Source organism: Limulus polyphemus, unplaced genomic scaffold (assembly GCF_000517525.1).
Source record: "Limulus polyphemus unplaced genomic scaffold, Limulus_polyphemus-2.1.2 Scaffold2247, whole genome shotgun sequence".
NCBI lineage: Eukaryota > Metazoa > Arthropoda > Merostomata > Xiphosura > Limulidae > Limulus > Limulus polyphemus.
In genome coordinates, this window is record NW_013667857.1 from 155,393 (window position 1) to 160,448 (window position 5,056).

Here is a 5,056-nt window from a genome sequence, read left to right on the forward strand (position 1 = left end):
AGCTGTTCTTTACAAGCCACCTTTAAGCTTCCACCCTAGCTGTTCTTTACAAGCCACCTTTAAGCTTCCACCCTAACTGTTCTTTACAAGCCACCTTTAAGCTTCCACCCCAACTGTTCTTTACAAGCCACCTTTAAGCTTCCACCCCAACTGTTCTTTACAAGCCACCTTTAAGCTTCCACTCTAACTGCTTTTTCACCCTGTAGCACTTCCTAAATCATAATTTATATTTGCTTTAAAGCTTACAACTCCTATGAAGAAAGCTTGATGGTATACTTATATTGGTGGGACCTTATCAGGTATTCTCTAAGTTTTCTACGTAAGGTGCTATTTAATATGTATGTATATGGTGTAGATAAGAAATGTTTGATTAGTAAATCATACTAGCTTAGATCCCTTCCTCTAATGATTTGGTCATCGTACTTCTTAACTCTTCTGTTTTGTGGTATAAACAACAATAGTTTGTTGTGAGGCAGCCACCATTGTGTCATTTCTATATTTCTCAGCTCGATAGTCTAGGTTTTTAAATATAATTTACTCAAATTCAACAAAAGCATTTCATTTGACAATTACACTTTATTACTAGAGCTCCATTTCTACTGTGCCAATATTATATTAACACTAATTTAATACAGAAAATCATACCACACCTACAATGATTTTTAAATCTTTCATTGTCATAGAGATGTTTTATATCTGAACCACTTTTTTTTCTTTTATTTGTATTTACAATAAAACCTGAGCTTCGATAAGGTAAAGGGGTCTTTGTACTTGTTGATAGCTTTTCTTTGGTGATGTTTAATATTGCTTCATATCCTGTGTACAAGTTTGTGATATATGTAAATTATACACGCACGTTTCAATATTCAATTAAAAATACGATGATGAAGAAAAATAGGATTGTAGAAGAAACTTCATTTTCATTTCTAACTTCATGCGTATCGTTGGTCGGTCAGAAGTGGACAACTATTCAGAGAGGAGACTACAGTTGAAAATATAGTTAAACTAATAACGTCTTCATTGTCATTTGCCCAAATTATCATTCTCTGTTATCACTGATTCGTCTTTACCTGCCTTTTGAGAAGCACTAATATTTCTGTGAAATAGAACCCAGATAGGGTTATATAGTAAAGTGTGTTTGTCAGTGTGTTGTTAGTAAAAAAGGGGCTTGTAATTTCGAGCCCTCGTCGTACATGTTCTTTTTACCTGATGTTTTCAATAAAATATTTACATGTTCTTCACTGTTTCTAGAGTTTTTATTGAGAAGGAGGGAGTAAGTTTATTTTACAAACTTATTCGATATGGAGCAGTTATAAAGAATTTCTTTAGCATTATTCATAAACTGTTATAGAGAATTAAAATAAGTGAAATGAATATATATATTTTATAAACAGGCTTGTGAAACAAACATTTCTGTCAAATAAGTGGGGGGGGGGGCACAATATATTCAGTAAAGTCTGAATATGCACCACCCCCACCCCTCTGGTATCTTTTCCAATATATTTCTATCCTGTCGGAGGAATTAGTGTGTTCTACTTTTCAAACATTCACATCCAGGAAGTCCTCATTCTTTCACACCAGGAACTAGTGCATTCTACTTTTCAAAGATTCACATCCAAGAATCCCTCATTCTTTCACACCATTAGGCAAAGAAATATTTACATCTTCATGTCTGTGATTGTGTGATGTAATTTGTGTAAGTACAATAAACAAACTTACTGTTTATAAAAATGAAGGTTGGCTATAATATTTCAGATATATAAATACGTTACGATCGCCCGTCCGTTGTGAAACCCAAGGTTTAAGAGCTACCAGAAATATTTGTTCTTTACTAATGAATGTAGGACTGAACATTACAAAATTCAATTTTGTTAATAATATTCTACTTAAGTTTACTTACAAAAATGGTTGGGGTGTTAGAGATGTCACGATCTGTACTTTTGAGGATAATATCAAACATATAGAAAGTATGAGACGTGTTGTACTGTTTAGTTAGTGACTGAACAATGCTATGGAAGGTATTTCACGGGATTTGATAAGCTATACAATTGTGTATAGTTATGAAGGTGTATACCAGTACTTCTATCCTGGAAAACCGAGGTTTAAAACTACCCGTTGAAGATTATCATCATCCTTCAAAGTTACAACAGCCAGCTTTAACAACACTGAACAAACTTGAAACAGAGAGCCTTAAGTACTATACTGTTGGACATCAGTGGCCAAGGATAAGACTTTAGCCAAGCTTGCTGAAGATGCTCATAGACTTGCCCATTTATCTTATCCAGATATTCGGGCTAGCACAGTTAGACGTTTGTGAGAAATTCAACAAACAAACTGCCTTCCCTCTAGTCTGTCACTTCTAAATTAGGGATGTCTAGCACAGTTAGACGTTTGTAAGAAATTCAACAAACGAATAAATCACGTGAAATTATGGATTTATTGCACAAACAAACCACGTGAAATTATGGATTTATTGTACAAACAAACCACGTGAAATGGTGGATTTATTTATTGTACAAACAAACCACGTGAAATGGTGGATTTATTGTACAAACAAACCACGTGAAATGATGGATTTATTGTACTCATTTCAGTGGTTTGTTTGTACAATAAATCCATCATTTCACGTGGTTTGTTTGTACAATAAATCCATCATTTCACGTGGTTTGTTTATGGATTTATTGTACAATTTATAGATACTTTAGAGCAGTGTTTCCCAAAGCTTTTTCGGGGGGCCGCCAAAAAATGGACCGAAACAAAGATGCCGAATTAATTTTAATTCTAAATAAACAATAAGCAGATAAAAATTATGTTGGATTAATTAAATGATACAGCATGTTGAATGTAGATGTTATTGTTTTTACTACAGCACTGTTTTTCAGTCGAGAGAGTGCTGACTTTAGCACCTATAACCTAAGCCTAAGACAGTTTAGTCTACATTTGCTACACTTTTCGTAAAATGTTAATAACAGTGCTGAAAGTAGGCGCACCAGTATGAATGAATCAATTACTAAAACGTCCAATGCAACACACAAAACAGATCTCCAGTTGTTTTGTTTAGAAAGATTTGTAAATTTAATTTTTTCTAAAGCTGTTTCTTAAGTCAAGGATGCAACCCACTTGACAGCCTTCCCTCTTTGAAAGGACGAGCATGTTTGGTGGGATTGCGAGTCGAGCGCCTTATCCATCTGGCCATGCCGGGCCTGTAAATTTAATAGAAAACGTTCATTAGTAATTATTTTTTAAATTGATAAATCACATTTTAAGGCATTTTTATAGGTTGGGGGGGGGGGGCTCAAACTTTTTTTTTTTTATTCACATCAAGGGAGGCTCGGACTAAAAGAGTTTGGGGACCACTGATGTGGAGGATATGTGAATTACATTAAAGCAAAGTAGGTGTGCGTCTTTAAGAGACGCTGGTTAGTGATGGAACTAGAATCAGTTGAAGTTACAGATAGGCTTGGCATGGCCAGGTAGTTAGGGAGGAGATCGACTCGCAATCTGAGGGTCGCGAGTTCGAATCTCCGTCCCACCAAACATGCTCGCCCTTTCAGGCGTTATAATGTGACGGTCAATCCCACTATTCTTTGGTAAAAGAGTAGCCCAAGAGATGGCGGTGGGTGGTGATGATGACTAGCTGCCTTCCCTTTTGTGTTTCACTGCTACATTAGGGACGGCTAGTGCAGATAGCCCTCGTGCAGCTTTGCGCGAAATTCACAACAAACCAAGTTGCAGATAAACAACTGAAAGTGCTATTAAATCATTATTAATATTAACATCTACCTAAAATCAGAACTAAAATATACACCTAGTATTGAGCAGAGCTAACTAAGTATAATTTCCAAACTATGTTACTGATAATGTATTGTTTCCTCAGTTAAGTACTCACCAAACATAAACTCAGTAATATCTCGCTAGGTGTGGGATTTTCAGATCAGCAATGGTGATAAGAGACCGGGGGCCATCCCTTCTTTGCACCGTAAGTCATGAAAAAGAAAACCAAAAAATATTTGGTGACTGAATAGTTTAAAGACAACAATAGGGAGAAGATTTTGAGTTCTTAATTTGAAATGTGGTTTTTTACTTTAACTTTTAACTTCTTTTTTTTCAATAATGATTTATTGATTGCAATGTTTAGACTTAGTAATATTGTCAAAAATTAGTTTATTACTAATTACAGAAATTTTAACTTGAATAATGTGCCGCTAATTTCTATGTATAATGGGATTGGTTGATTGGTTAATTTGGCAAGTTACAGAAAAGTAAACAATACAAATGTTCCTGTTTACTTGACCATGGTCTGGAGTCCACATTTTTGTGCGAACACTCTAACATTTTGTCGTAATTGAAATTAAATTAACTACCTTTAGTTTTATTAGTTTCAACTTAAGGATTTCCGTTATATTTTATACGAGAAATAACAGAAGACAAACTTGCTCACCATCTTGGTAAAATTTCAAAGTTTTTTGTTTTTTTTACCCTCCATTAATTTAATAATCGTTTTGTGTGTGTGTGTATCTTCTTTCAAAAACTACAAACCAAGCCAAAATGCTTTTCAATTCTCTATCTATTATATAAAAAAAAATATTTGTACCTAACAGACGGAAGCCACCACAAAACACACTAAAACATTTAAATCAAATTACTAAGTGATCAATCGTAAACGGAATCTAGAACGATAAAAAAAAACGTTCTTGTGTGTTTTAAGGGTGCGAATTTCTAGCCTGTCAAGCAAGGGGATATGTTTGTTGGAATCCCACTCCCCCCCCCCCCATCTCTCAGTGTGTGTGTGTGTATACAACTTTGTGTTTTAGTTCTCTCGTTTTTAGTTCACCTTGATACTTTTTTAAACGATTCTTCTAAAAGGCCATATTTGGAGCTAGAAATTAAAAACTTCTTCCCATATTGATTTTTTGTTTTGTTCAGTTATAAGTTATGGACAGTAATCTGAGCGGTTAAAAGTAATGTACAACAACAAATACTTCTTCAATCATAAATTACAGATTGTCATCAGAACTATCATGAAACAATAAAATAAAAAAACAACAACACTTGT